Source organism: Dermacentor variabilis, chromosome 2, assembly GCF_050947875.1.
Source record: "Dermacentor variabilis isolate Ectoservices chromosome 2, ASM5094787v1, whole genome shotgun sequence".
Lineage (NCBI taxonomy): Eukaryota > Metazoa > Arthropoda > Arachnida > Ixodida > Ixodidae > Dermacentor > Dermacentor variabilis.
The window spans coordinates 270,245,945-270,262,080 of record NC_134569.1 but is presented as its reverse complement, the minus strand read 5'-3'; positions in this window follow the sequence as shown (position 1 = coordinate 270,262,080).

The following is a 16,136-nucleotide window of genomic DNA, read 5'->3' as shown; positions in this document are numbered from 1 at the left end:
GTTCGGTCAGAGCCAGCGGATAGAAGCATCGATAACATTCCAGAAACTTCCGATACATGCAGGCGCGTCCTGCGCTGTGCGATAACATTTGTTAGGCGGTAAAGCGTGTTGCCCGATAAAGACAACCAAGTACACGTGTCAATACCCCCCTCTTAAAGAGCATCGACCCGATGCTGCAAACAAACGAAAATAATAAAGAAGTACTCGTAGCAAAGAAAACAACAAAATAAGGAAAGTTCGTCAGCGTCCGTAAAAGGGTCTAAGACGCACCACGTGGACCACTTCAAATCATGCGCGGCGTCGCTGTGAATGCGAAATGCCGTCTTGCACGACCTCATAGTCCAGTGCGCCAATACGTCGAATGACCTTGTAGGGTCCGAAATAGTGTCGCAATAGTTTCTCACTTAGTCCTCGTCGGCGCGTATGGGGGTCCGCACCCAAACACTGTCGCCGGGCTGGTACTCGACGAAGCGTCGTCGGAGGTTGTAGTGTCGGCTGTCGGTACGCTGCTGGTTCTTGATCCGTAGGCGGCAGCGCTGTCGGGATTCTTCGGCGCGCTGGAGATAGGTAGCGATGTCAAGATCCTCCTCGTCAGTGACGTGCGGTAGCATGGCGTCGAGCGTCGTCGTCGGGTTCCTGCCGTAAGGCAAGTTGAACGGCGTGATCTGTGTTGTTTCTTGCACCGCCGTGTTGTAAGCGAAGCTTACATATGGCAGGACCGCGTCCCACGTCTTGTGCTCAACGTCGACGTACATTGCTAGCATGTCGGCGAGGGTCTTGTTCTGGCGCTCCGTGAGATCATTCGTTTGCGGATGGTAGGTAGTTGTCCTCCTGTGACTTGTCTGGCTATATTGCAGAACGGCCAGGGTGAGCTCTGCTGTAAAAGCCGTTCCTCTGTCGGTGATGAGGACTTCTGGGGCACCATGTCGTGGCAGGACGTTCTCGTCGAAAAATTTCGCCACTTCGGCTGCGCTGCCTTTTGGTAGAGCTGTAGTTTCAGCGAAGCGGGTGAGATAGTCCGTGGGCACGACGATCCACTTATTCCCGGATGTTGACGTCGGAAACGGCCCCAACAAATCCATCCCAATCTGCTGGAATGGTCGACGAGGAGGTTCGATTGGCTGTAATAATCCTGTTGGCCTTTTCGGTGGTGTCTTGCGCCGTTGACAGTCTCGGCATGTCTTGACGCAACGGGCGACGTCGGCGGTCAGACGCGGCCAGTAATACCTTTCCTGTATCCTCGACAGCGTCTGGGAGAGTCCGAGGTGCCCAGCGGTTGGATCGTCGTGTAGGGCGTGCAGTACTTCTGGACGCAGCGCTGACGGTACAACAAGAAGGTTGCTGGCGTGGACTGGTGAGAAGTTCTTCACGAGCAAGTTGTTTTGTAGCGTGAACGAAGACAACCCGCGCTTAAATGCCCTAGGGAAAACGTCGGTGTTCCCTTCCAAATATTCGACGAGGCCTTTTAGCTCCGGGTCTGCTCGCTGCTGTTTAGTGAAGTCTTCCGCGCTTCTTATTCCAAGGAAGGCGTCGTCGTCCTCGTCGTCTTGAGGCGGGGGATCGATGGGGGCGCGTGATAAGCAGTCGGCGTCATAGTGTTTTCTTCCGGACTTGTATATTACGGTGACGTCATATTCTTGCAGTCTGAGGCTCCACCGCGCCAGCCGTCATGAAGGGTCGTTTAATTTAGCTAGCTAACACAACGCGTGATGGTCGCTGAGGACTTTGAATGACCTGCCATACAGGTAAGGAAGGAATTTTGCTGTAGCCCAAATGATGGCGAGACATTTTTTTCAGTAGTAGAATAATTGCCTTCCGCTTTTGACAGCGACCGGCTAGCATAAGATATCACGCTTTCATGTCCGTCTTTCTTCTGGACTAGGACGGCACCCAGGCCTAGGCTACTGGCGTCAGTGTGGATTTCGGTATCGGCGTCTTCGTCGAAATCTGCAAGTACCGGCTGTGACTGCATGCGTCGTTTTAGTTCTTGAAATGCGTCGGCCTGCGGCGTTTGCCTTTTGAACTCGACATCAGATTTGGTAAGATGCGTTAGCGGCTCAGCGATGCGTGAAAAGTCCTTGACAAAGCGACTGTAGTAGGCACACATGCCAAGGAATCTACGCACTGCATTCTTGTCAATGGGCTGCGGGAACTTTGAGATGGCAGCTATTTTCTGCGGGTCGCGGTGTACTCCGGATGATGACGTGGCCTAGGAACAGAAGCTCATCGTAAGAGAAGCGGCACTTTTCTGGCTTCAGAGTGAGCCCTGATGATTTGATGGCTCTAGTACTGTCGCAAGCCGCCTAAGGTGATCGTCGAAATTTCCGGTGAAGACGACGACGTCATCCAAGTAAACAAGACAGGTCTGCCACTTTAATCCGGCTAAAACCGTGTCCATCACGCGCTGGAACTGTGCAGGCGCCGAACACAGTCCAAAAGCCATAACCTTGAACTCATAGAGGCCGTCTGGCGTGATGAAGGCGGTCTTTTCGCGATCCCTTTGGTCTACTTCTATTTACCAGTAGCCAGACTTGAGGTCCATCGATGAGAATTTAGCATTGCAGAGCCGATCCAATGCGTCGTCTGTACGTGGGAGGGGGTATTCGTCTTTCTTCGTGATTTTGTTCAGTCGGCGATTATCGACGCAGAAACGTAGGGTTCCGTCCTTTTTCTTCACTAAAACAACTGGAGACGCCCACGGGCTTTTCGATGGCTGGATGATGTCGTCGCGCAGCATTTTGTCGACTTGTTGTCTTATAGCTTCGCGTTCTCGCGTCGAAACTCGGTAAGGGCTCTGGCGGAGTGGTTGAGCGCACTCTTCGGTTATTATGCGATGCTTTGCGACTGGTGTTTGTCGAATCCTCGATGACGTCGAAAAGCAGTCTTTGCATCGTCGAAGCAGACTTCTGAGCTGTTGCTGCTTAATCCCGGGGAGACTTGGATTTTTTGTCGAAGTCTGGCTTGGCAACTACGGTCGTCGGGGTAGATGCGACAGAATCCGAGAGGACAAACGCATTGCTGGTTTCCAGAATTTCCTCGATGTATGCGATCGTCGTGCCCTTGTTGATGTGCTTGAACTCCTGGCTGAAGTTTGTCAGCAACACTTGCGTGTTTCCTCCGTGCAGTCGAGCGATCCCTCTTGCGATGCAAATTTCACGGTCGAGCAATAGACGCTGGTCGCCTTCGATGACGCCTTCTACGTCAGCGGGCGTTTCGGTGCCGACCGAAATAACAATGCTGGAGCGTGGCGAGATGCTCACTTTATCTTCGAGCACACTTAAAGCGGGGTGACTACGAGGGCTCTTCAGCGGTATCGCTTGATCTTCCGACAGCGTTATTGACTTCGAATTCAGGTCGATGATTACGCCGTGTTGGTTTAGGAAGTCCATGCTGAGAATGACGTCTCGTGAACACTGTTGCAGGAAAACGAAGGTGGCAGGGTAAGTCCGGTCATGAATGGTAATTCTTGCCGTGCAGATTCCAGTCGGCGTGATGAGGTGTCCTCCAGCGGTCCGAATTAACGGGCCTTCCCATGCAGTCTTAACTTTCTTCAACTGGGCTGCGATGGATCCACTCATGACGGAGTAATCGGCTCCTGTGTCTACTAAGGCGGTGGCTGCGTGGCCGTCGAGAAGCACGTCGAGGTCGGTGGTTCTTTGTCTTGCGTTACAGTTAGGCCTTGGCGTCGGATCACGGCGGCGTCGCGTTGACCTGTGGCTGGTACGTGGCGTCGTCAGGTGGTCTTTTGTCGGCGTATTCTTTGCTTCCAATCTTCGTCGGGCGGTGGCGTGTCGTTGTTATGTGGTCGAGGAAGTCTCTTCGTAGTCTTCGTAGTCGGCGGAGGATCTTCGTCAGTTCGACGAACAGCAGCCGTACCTCCTTCGGTTGCTGCTTTTAGTTTTTCGGATATGGACTCGCGGATCGGCCCCGGGCTGGGCCAGTGTATGGACGGCGCTGCGGCGACAGGTAGCGGCCCGGTGACGGCGAACCGGTGGGTCGTCGAGGGCTCCACTGAGTAGCGGCAAGGTAGTCGGCGATGTCACGAGGGAATTCACCTTCCCTCGGGCGCTGTGCGTTGACGGCGAAGCCTCGCAATCCCAGGTCGCACGGGCGGTACACATGGCCGGCTTCGCCGCAGTGGTAGCAGAGCGGGCGGTGGTCGGGGGCACGCCAAATATCCGTCTTCGTCGCGTAGGCGCGCTGGGCGACGGGTGGTCGTGCTGGCGGCGGCGGACGACGGAATTGCGGCGTTACAGGTCCCTGGCGCGGGCGCGGAGGGGGACTTTGACGGCGTGCGACGGCGGCGTAGGTCATCGCTTCTGGCTGGGGCTGCGGTAATTGAGGTTGCACCTCAGGAGCTCCCAGCGATCGCTGAACCTCATCTTTCACGATGTCGGCGATCGAGGCTACTTGAGGCTTCCACGAAGCAAGACCTTGCGCAGTTCTTCGCGCACAATGGCCCTGATGATCTCCTGGAGGTCAACGGAGCCCAGCGCTTGGATGGCGCACTGAGGCGTGAGCACTTGGCGGTTATATTGCCTAGTGCGCATTTCTACCGTTTTCTCAATTGTCGTAGCCTCTGTCAAGAACTCGGCTACGGTCTTCGCTGGGTTTCTGATTAGTCTGGCTAAAAGTTCTTGCTTTACGCCTCGCATCAGGAAACGCACTTTTTTCTCTTCGAACATTTCCGGATCGGTGTGCCGGAAAAGACGGGTCATCTCTTCTGTGAAGATGGTTATGGTCTCATTGGGTAGTTGGCCTCGGGTTTCCAGTAGAACTTCGGCCCTTTCTTTTCGGACAACGCTCGTGAACGTCCTCAGGAAGTCGCTGCGGAACAGGTCCCATGTTGCTAGGGTGGACTCCCGGTTCTCGAACCAAGTCCTCGCGGCATCTTCCAAGGAGATGTACACGTATCGTAGCTTATCCTCAGAGGTCCAGTTATTGAAGGTCGAGATCCTTTCGAAGGTTTCGAGCCAGGTTTCAGGATCCTCTGACGTAGCTCCACGGAAGGTAGGGGGCTCCCTGGGTTGTTGTAGTACCATGGGTGACACTGGAGCAGCCATTATGGTTGTCTTGGCCACAATCTTCTTGGTCTTCTCAGGTAGAAGCCCGTGCTCCGGGGGCAGCTGTTGTAGACGACGGCTTGCTCGATGGTCCAGGACTACGTTGGTGCTTCGGGCTTGGATCACGGCTTGTCGGGGGCGTCCGGTACATGGACGAAAAGCACCTCCACCAGATGTCACGTGGTCGTGACTTCAAAGAACACAGTAGCAATACTGTGAACTACAAAACAAATTTTTATTGGGCGAACCTGTGCCCACAAAGCGGCGAACACGGTCGGCGATCGTCGAAAATCTGACCAGCGGGTCAAGCGCGTCGGCTTTTATACATCAGTCGTCGAATGTTCCAGAGTAATCGCTGGGACCCGCGTGCCTTTCACAAAGTTCTACATTATTCGCGTCGCGCACACATGCGATCAGATTACACAAGGTTCGGTCAGAGACAGCGGATAGAAGCATCGATAACATTCCAGAAACTTCCGATACATGCAGGCGCGTCCTGCTCTGTGCGATAACATTTGTTAGGCGGTAAAGCGTGTTGCCACATAAAGACAAACAAGTACACGTGTCAATATGCTTCATTATACAAAAAAGAAGTGAGGCGTGCAGACAAGACACAAGAATAGAGAAGTGGACAACCCGAACGCCGACTATCAACTGAAGGCAGCACTGAGGCGAAAAAGTAAGAAGACACAAAACTCATCTGCGCAAGCTCAGGAATGGTAACACCACGTGTCAGTCAGGTACGCGTGCCGGTCTACGTGAGAGGTAACTGTTAAGGGACTTAATCTCTTTCTTATGTAAAGTAATCGAAGGCTGACTCACGCACGCACTTCCACCATTATAGATATGCCATGCCTCTACCATAAGACGCGTATCTTCATTCTTATGCCTGTACAATATCGCGCATTTTTCTAACTCTGTCATGCAGTTACAATCTTGGCAATGCAATAAAGATTAGAAGGCGATCCACCGGTTAACGACCTTTTATGTTCCATTAGCCTATGATTGATACACCGTCCCGTTTGCCCTACGTAGAACTGGCCACAGCTAAGGGCAACTTTATAAACCACACCCATACGACAGTCAGTAAAACTTTTTTGCCTTTTACCTGCTCCTTTTTCCTCTGAATGGTAGCGCATATCTTGCCTAGCTTATTGGGATCAGTGAAAGCAACATTAACATCATATCTACTTGCAACTTTTTTGAGCCTGTGCGACACTGAATGAATATACGGAATAGCCACTACTTTTTTTTTGCTTTTACTGCTTTCTGTAATCATGTCCGTCCCCCTCGAAACAGACTTCTTTAGGCGCTCAACCACAGTGGCCACTGCTACACAAGGATAACCTGCTTCTAATAGGCGCCAGACCTGTGCATTAACACTGGCGCTCATTTTGTGCATGCAGGATCTGGTGAGAGAAGACTTAAGGCACGACATGGCAATTCCGTTTTTTACTACCTTGGAATGCTTAGATTGATAGTTTAGCAACGGCTTCGAAGACGCCGTTGCGCTGTGCGCTGCCGTACAGAGGACAAAGGAGCAGGTAAAAGGCAAAAAACGAACAGATATTTCTCCAGTGAAGCACAATAAGAACAACAGTTTTACTGACTGTCGTATGGGTGTGGTTTATAAAATTCCCCTTAGCTGTGGCCAATTCTACGTAGGGCAAACAGGACGGTGTATCAATGAGAGGCTAATGGAACATAAAAGGTCGTTAATCGGTGGATCGCCTTCTAATTTTTCCTTACATTGCCAAGATTGTAACTGCACGCCAGAGTTGGATGAATGCGCGATATTTTACAGGCATAAGAATGAAGATACGCGTCTTATGGTAGAGGCATGGCATATCTATAATGGTGGAAGTGCGTGAGTGAGTCAGCCTTCGATTACTTTACATAAGGAAGAGATTAAGTGCCTTAACAGTTATCTCTCACGTAAACCGCCACGTGTACTTGACTGACACGTGGTGTTACCATTCCTGAGCTTGCGCAGATGAGTTTTGTGTCGTCTTTCTTTTTCTCCTCAGTGCTCCCTTCAGTTGATAGTCGGCGTTCGTGTTGTCCACTTCTCTTCTCTTGTGTCCTGTCTGCATGCCTCACCTCTTTTTTGCGGAAGGAATCCTCACCAACTAGCTCAGCTTTCTGTTGTTCTAAATATGCTTCGCTGCATAACACGACTGTGCAGCGGCGAAGGTGACTTAAACCGACAACAGCCGAGAAGGTGAAAATAGCACTGCGCTGGCTGGTTCTTGCTGCTGCCCTTATTTTTCTTTTCACAGTGTGCTTATTGTAAGTGCACTCCAGAGTTGCAATGCAAGGATATGCATGTGTGCACAAGCTTTCATTTAAGAGTAAGTCACGATCATAAGTTACATCTTCAAGGTTTCAGAGAAAAGACGGGGAAATCGGGAGATGGAAGTTTATGATGATGAGCAAAACGTGAACAAGGTGAATGCAGGAGCCAACGTTTCGACAAGTGGACTCGTCTTCTTCAAGGCGACGTATGCTTTCCTCGCCACAGTATATATGGGTGGGGTTCTTCTAAAGGCGTCAAGGTCAAGTACAGGCTCAGGAACCCTTTTATATCGACGCAACCTACAACAGAAATAAATCCTGCGTCCCAGTTAGCTTTAACACAGGAACACACGCCTGAAATTTTCAAAACCAGCTCGCACGCACGTTCCACCGAAGCTAGAACCCAAGAAGCATCTACACAGACGGTGGACGCGGAACCAACACCACCTTTACAACATCCGCGCATGCGGAAGCCCACAACCACCCGCGAAGCCTTCACGCAAACAGCTACATACACTAACAAGCAAACCGATACGCAGACAGACATCGGTGCAGGCCTCGACAAGAAAATTAAGCGTAAAAAGACACCACCTGGAGATGTCTCGTCCCGGAGGTCTACCCGAACCAAACAGAAACGACTACCACGCACTAGGGATAGCACACGCAACAAATCTCGCCCTTTCCTCCGATCCCGCAAACTTGTCGCCAAGCAAACAAATTACAGATTTCACCTAAAAACTTACACTAGCTGCATTAAACAGAGGGAAATCCCAAAAGGTCTCAGAATTAAGGTTAGATGCGCCCTCGCTTGTTTACCCTCCAGGCTATTATTAAAGTGGAATGCTGTCCTAGAAAATTCATCGCTCTCCCTTATTGACATTCTCAAAGAACATCGCAAAGAACAACTTATGATAATCTCTGATCAACTCGACAGCATAAATTTAACTGAACCGGAAAGAAGAGAACTTAAACAATTCGTCCAAACTAAGGAGGAAAAATTACTAGATAAATACCAGCGCAAAGATATTAGAGCTGCAGATCCACCCAAAGAAACTAATGTAACCCCTGCAGCACGTAGCTCCACCGACCGTCCTACAGGCGAGCATCCAGAGCACTGCAGCAATGTAGTAGATATATCCCAGAGTCTAAGCCCCCGAAGAAGTTGATCTCCTGAAACGTGGTCTAACGTTCTGTCCGACGAACAACGGAGTAAACGAATACGAACTCCACAAAGACATAACAGAGTTTTCACGACGCATGCGCATCAAGGAGTTCTGTTTCGGTAGACCAGATGTAGGAAAAGATACTCTCTTAGACCACCTAGCACGTAGACACCGGAAACCGAACAGTGCCCAGACCTCGATTTATACTTAAGAGGAAGCTTTAGCTCGGGCCCAACTCCGACGCGGCCTATTCAAATACATGTAAAACGCAAAAACGTTTTTATGAGATAACCCCTTGACCGATTTTAATGAAATTTGTTGCATTTGAAAGAAAGTTGAATTCTAGTGACTGTTGGAAGCGGAATTTCTATTTAGGGCTTCAATTTTCTTAAAACGATTTTCAAATATTTGATCGTTTGAAAAAAATAGAAGCACAATCTTTAAAAATTGATAGCTCTGTATCAAAAACAGATATCGCGGTTGTGTGAACGGCATCCATTAGATCATTGAAAGCGGACAAATTCGATATGTCATTTTACATCTTACGTGAATTTGTAACGTTGTTTACAAGGGTTCTGCAAAAGCTGTATTTCCATGTTACTACATTTTTTGAGATTCATGTGTAATATATCAATTTTGTCCGCTTTGGATGTACTATTAGATGCATTTCACAGAATTGTATTTTCGTTTTTCCTTTAGGAGTTACGGAGTTGTAAACTTGGCAGTCTTGTTTTTTGGAAATTTCGGATTTTCGCCATTTTTAATAAAAGATTGACGCCCTAACTCAAGAATTCGAAACCAACAGTCACTATACTTTAAGTTTTTCTTTTAAATGCAACAAACCTCGTCAAAATTGGTGCAGTGGTTGCCGAGAAAAACGAATTCTCTTTTTACATGTATTTAGATAGGAGCACCCGAGCTAAAGCTTCCTCTTAAAACTGATATCAAAGGAAATTCTAGAGTCAACGCGGCATTGCCGGAAACGCAAAAGTTTGACCCCCGCTCAACACCAAATCCTTAGAGAACTTGCGAAATAGAATGACATTGTAATAAAACCAGCAGACAAAGGCGGCAGTATCGTAATCTGGCCTATAGAAAAGTACAAGAATGAGGCCTCTAAACAACTGAGCAACCACACCCATCACAGAAAACTCGACTCTAAACCAACTTCAGATTACAGCAATATTGTGATAAGCACAATAGCGGAGCTCCTGTCCAGGGAACTGATCACGCTATCTGAATATCGCTTCATGATGCCCAAGAACAAATCAACAGGCCGCTTTTTTCTTCTTCCTAAAATACACCAGCGCCTGCATTCTCCAGTGGACACGGCAACCCTGTCGTGACGATGACACCTAATGTGCCGCTCTTCGTGCAGGTTGGTGGTCGAAAAACAGGCTTTTCTAGCAATTCCTTGTGCCTTATTGTATTGCCGTGTCCACAAATAGTGCTGGATTGTTTTAATGACGTGTTTTCAATGGCAAGTCTGTTAGTTATGCCTTCCGGATATGTAAAAGAAAACCCTGGGCCTCCGATGGAAGATATGGTTAAAGAAATGCTTCAGAACCAAAAAGAAATTTTGTCGAAAATTACCGAAATTCAACAAAAAACAAGTATCATCGGAATTAAACATAACGCAAATTCAAAGTAAACTTGTTGATATCGAAAAGAAGTTACAGAGCATGGATCAAATTAACAACAGGCTTACCAAAGTGGAAAGTTGCGTTGAGACACTAGATGTGCACGTGGCTGCCTTCAGAAGACAAACTGAGGACTTGGATAACCGCTCTAGGCGAAATAATCTTATCATAAGAGGAGTAGAGGAGAAAGACTCCGAAACAGATGAAATTTTGATGAAAAAGGTAAACGAGGAAATCATTGGAGGTATACTAAAACAAAAACTAAACTCGATCGAACGAATACATAGGTTAGGAAAGAAAATCCCTGGTCAAAGTCGTCCGATTGTTCTTAGAGTTACGGACTTCAGGGATAAAGTTAGAATTTTGAGCAACTGCAGGAAACTCCGAGGTACACAATTTAGCATTAATGAAGACCTTTCAAAGCGAGTCGTTGAAATCCGCAAGAAACTTTGGAAATCATCGGAAGAAGAAAGAATTAATGGTGCCAAGGTTAAATTATTTTTTGACAAGCTCCGAGTTGATAAAACTATGTACACTTGGAATGACGTAACAAACGAGCGGAGCAAGTGGCACGCCTCTCCCGATAAAACTACGGCATGAACTCGTCATCCGGAACCCTCTGCCTTTAAAATCACAAATTTAAATGCCAGAAGCCTGGTGAATAAGGCCGATGCTTTGGAATGTGCTGCTTTGGAACATGACCCTGACATCCTGGTCATAACAGAAACATGGTTACACACGGACATATGCGATGCAGAAATAACACCTTCCGGGTACATAGTAATAAGAAAATATCGAGGGAGAAGGGGTGGTGGTGTTGCCATTATGATTAAAAGCAACATTTCATTCACGATTCTGCCAGTTGAGAGTTATATTGAAACTGTATGGATTAAAACTAACTTCATTAAAACTTCTTTCTGGGCGAGTTGGTGCATACTTGACATGAAAACTGTTTACAGCGCAAACACATGCAACCACAAAGTATAAGGGACAGGACACAAGCGCTGACTGTCAACTAACTTTTATTAACGGAAGACGGGTGCCTTATATGAGGGGAAAGGCAGAAGTGAAGGGGGAAGGGAGTCATACAATCGGGGAAAATGACGATGCGCATCGGTGAACGAACGTGCAAGCAGTCAACGCATTCAGACGCGAAGAAACAAGAAAACGAAAAAAGTAGACAAACACTAACAAAAGGCGAGGGATACTAAGATACAATGAAATCAGTAAGCAGCCGCTTCCAAAAAATGAAGCTCTGCCGCAAAAAGCGATACAGAAGGGGTGCTTACGCACTTGCTGCCATATTTGTGTATGTAGAACGCTTCCAAACTGACGCGCGCCGTCGCGTCGGCACTTTTGCCGAGAATCTTCGTCTCTCCCAAACGAGCCTCGCATCCTGTGCATCCAATTACATGCGCGACCAAATGTGCGTACTTGTCCTTTAAGTTGCTTAAATTTCGGGCATGTTCCCCCAAGCGTTCATTAATGCAGCGGCCGGTTTGGCCGACATAAGCCTTTCCACACTTCAAGGGAATGGCGTAGACCACTCCTGTGGCACACTTGATGAACGACTTCTCATGTTTTAGCTGGCAACCTCTTTTTTTAGAGTTGCAGATGCGTGGGCATAACTGTGCCAGCTTGTTGGGTGCCGAAAAAACAACGGAAACACCATGCCTGTTGGCTACCTTCTTAAGACTGTGCGAAGTCTTGTGCTGGTACGGCACAACCAAAGGCCTGTCGGTCTTCCGACGGTCATCTTTTACTCGTGTTCCCAGTTTTAGCTTCTGAAAGAGGGTCTCAGCCACCGCAATCAAAACCGAATGGGGGAACCCCGCCGCCACAAGTCGGCTGGCCTGATTCTCAAAACTTGTCTGCATCAGGTGCGGGCACGACTTCTGAAGAGACGATTCCAAACAGTGCGACGCTATAGCTCTTTTTACAGTTTTGGAATGCGCTGAATCATATGGCAGCAAGTCCTGTTTTGCGCGAGGGAAGTAGCCCCAGCAAACGTGCTCTTCATCAAAGGTTAGTTTCAGGTCTAAAAACTGTAAGGCGTTTGCGTCAGGTAGTTCGTGGGTAAAAGTTAGCCCAAGTGCATGCTTGTGAAATGCGTTTAAAACTTCACCTACTGTAGAGAGGTAGGTGAATGCCGTCTGCTTTTTTAAAAGCACTAAAAAGTGATCTACGTATCTAAAAACCTTTAAAACGAACCCCCCCAAAAAAGACCTATCTAAAAATCTATCTACCTTTGCTAAAAAAATATCGCAAAGAATTGGAGCCACGCAGGACCCAATGAAGATACCGTTGCGCTGCAAAAAAGGCAGGTTGTCATAAACAATAAAAGTAGATTTGAGGTAAAACTGCAATAACGATATAAAATTATCTACTGACAAGCCTGTTGAATTCCGGAATGACACTTCGCCGTTTGCTTCTACGCATTCTCTAACAGCCAACAAAAGCTGATCTTGAGGCACAGAATAAAACAAGTCTTGTACATCTACGGAAAAGCCAAAGCCAATGTTGTCTGTGCTCTCAAGAAACAACGCGACATCCGTAGATTTCTTTGTTAAGAACGGATCATCCAAAGCAAGCGTTTTGAGATGCTTTTGCAGAAACCGACTAACGTTTATTTGCCACGAACCTTCTTCACTAACGATAGTCCGGAATGGAATATCTGGTTTGTGGGTCTTGGCTGTAAAAAATGCGTTTAGGCTACTACCTCTGCTATTAGCAATATCCCTCGCAAGTTTGTCAAGATTTAATTCCCTGCAGAAGTTAATAAACTTGGTCTTGACCCTAACGGCACACTTCTTAATGGGCTCAAAATTCTTATTGATTGCCACTTGCGCTTTTTCATTGAACATTCCCTTTGGTAGAACAACAAACCCTGTCTCTTTGTCTGCTTGAACAAGCATAAGGTTCTTTCTTTTAAACAAAGAAACCCCACCATTTAACACATTTCTATGATTCTGCGCGTCAAGAACGTTTGGTGAGCACTTTCGCAGACAGTCTACACCCTCAAGAAGGCAGCGGTCCCGGTCCTCTTCATTTCTCGCTTTCATGGCCAATTTCCTGTTCGTTGCAATCAGCTCATGGGCTGAGACACCAGGCTCCAAACCATATTTTGGGCCCTTCTGCAGGAGACGTGTTACATTCTCAGGCAGGGAAACATTTCCAAGGACGGTTACACTTCTTTTACTCCCTTGTGTAGTGTCCCTGTTGCCTAGACAAGACAGCAACAGGTTCAGAAGGCACCTCCAATGGTACTCCGTTAGTTGAGCAGCTGTTTTCATCAGTGACGCTAGCATTCTTGCGGCGAGCCATCCGGGGTGGTCAACGTAGCAAAGCAATCGAAGCCAATCTTGAAACAGACGAACTTGCCGCCACAGTTCTGACCGCATTAATCTGCACAGTCTTTTAACGTGTCCCCACGACGGTTTTACAGGGCCAAAGAGAGCACTTACTTCATCTGGGACGAGGCCCTTGCCGATACAGAAGGCGTAGCGTCTTGCCCGGCATGTAGCATTCACGATGTGGGTCAGTAAAAGGTCAGTGATGCAAGAAGAGGGAAGAACACAGAAGGAAGGGCCCACTGAACAAGAAAGGTACTTCATTAAAACTTCTTTCTGGGCGAGTTGGTGCATACTTGACATGAAAACTGTTTACAGCGCAAACACATGCAACCACAAAGTATAAGGGACAGGACACAAGCGCTGACTGTCAACTAACTTTTATTAACAGAAAACGGGTGCCTTATATAAGGGGAACGGCAGAAGTGAAGGGGGAAGGGAGTGATACAATCGGGGAAAATGACGATGCGCATCGGTGAACGAACGTGCAAGCAGTCAACGCATTCAGACGCGAAGAAACAAGAAAACGAAAAAAGTAGACAAACACTAACAAAAGGCGAGGGATACTAAGATCGTAGGATACTAATCCATTGGAGGTGCCTTCTGAACCTGTTGCTGTCTTGTCTAGGCAACAGGGACACTACACAAGGGAGTAAAAGAAGTGTAACCGTCCTTGGAAATGTTTCCCTGCCTGAGAATGTAACACGTCTCCTGCAGAAGGGCCCAAAATATGGTTTGGAGCCTGGTGTCTCAGCCCATGAGCTGATTGCAACGAACAGGAAATTGGCCATGAAAGCGAGAAATGAAGAGGACCGGGACCGCTGCCTTCTTGAGGGTGTAGACTGTCTGCGAAAGTGCTCACCAAACGTTCTTGACGCGCAGAATCATAGAAATGTGTTAAATGGTGGGGTTTCTTTGTTTAAAAGAAAGAACCTTATGCTTGTTCAAGCAGACAAAGAGACAGGGTTTGTTGTTCTACCAAAGGGAATGTTCAATGAAAAAGCGCAAGTGGCAATCAATAAGAATTTTGAGCCCATTAAGAAGAGTGCCGTTAGGGTTAAGACCAAGTTTATTAACTTCTGCAGGGAATTAAATCTTGACAAACTTGCGAGGGATATCGCTAATATCAGAGGTAATAGCCTAAACGCATTTTTTACGGCCAAGACCCACAAACCAGATATTCCATTCCGGACTATCGTTAGTGAAGAAGGTTCGTGGCAAATAAACGTTAGTCGGTTTCTGCAAAAGCATCTCAAAACGCTTGCTTTGGATGATCCGTTCTTAACAAAGAAATCTACGGATGTCGCGTTGTTTCTTGAGAGCACAGACAACATTGGCTTTGGCTTTTCCGTAGATGTACAAGACTTGTTTTATTCTGTGCCTCAAGATCAGCTTTTGTTGGCTGTTAGAGAATGCGTAGAAGCAAACGGCGAAGTGTCATTCCGGAATTCAACAGGATTGTCAGTAGATAATTTTATATCGTTATTGCAGTTTTACCTCAAATCTACTTTTATTGTTTATGACAACCTGCCTTTTTTGCAGCGCAACGGTATCTGCATTGGGTCCTGCGTGGTTCCAATTCTTTGCGATATTTTTTTAGCAAAGGTAGATAGATTTTTAGATAGGTCTTTTTTGGAGGGGTTCGTTTTAAAGGTTTTTAGATACGTAGATGACTTTTTAGTGCTTTTAAAAAAGCAGACGGCATTCACCTACCTCTCTACAATAGGTGAAGTTTTAAACGCATTTGACAAGCATGCACTTGGGCTAACTTTTACCCACGAACTACCTGACGCAAACGCCTTACAGTTATTAGACCTGAAACTAACCTTTGATGAAGAGCACGTTTGCTGGGGCTACTTCCCTCGCGCAAAAAAGGACTTGCTGCCATATGATTCAGCGCATTCCAAAACTGTAAAAAGAGCTATAGCGTCGCACTGTTTGGAATCGTCTCTTCAGAAGTCGTGCCCGCACCTGATGCAGACAAGTTTTGAGAATCAGGCCAGCCGACTTGTGGCGGCGGGGTTCCCCCATTCGGTTTTGATTGCGGTGGCTGATACCCTCTTTCAGAAGCTAAAACTGGGAACACGAGTAAAAGATGACCGTCGGAAGACCGACAGGCCTTTGGTTGTGCCGTACCTGCACAAGACTTCGCACAGCCTTAAGAAGGTAGCCAACAGGCATGGTGTTTCCGTTGTTTTTTCGGCACCCAACAAGCTGGCACAGTTATGCCCACGCATCTGCAACTCTAAAAAAAGAGGTTGCCAGCTAAAACATGAGAAGTCGTTCATCAAGTGTGCCACAGGAGTGGTCTACGCCATTCCCTTGAAGTGTGGAAAGGCTTATGTCGGCCAAACCGGCCGCTGCATTAATGAACGCTTGGGGGAACATGCCCGAAATTTAAGCAACTTAAAGGACAAGTACGCACATTTGGTCGCGCATGTAATTGGATGCACAGGATGCGAGGCTCGTTTGGGAGAGACGAAGATTCTCGGCAAAAGTGCCGACGCGACGGCGCGCGTCAGTTTGGAAGCGTTCTACATACACAAATATGGCAGCAAGTGCGTAAGCACCCCTTCTGTATCGCTTTTTGCGGCAGAGCTTCATTTTTTGGAAGCGGCTGCTTAC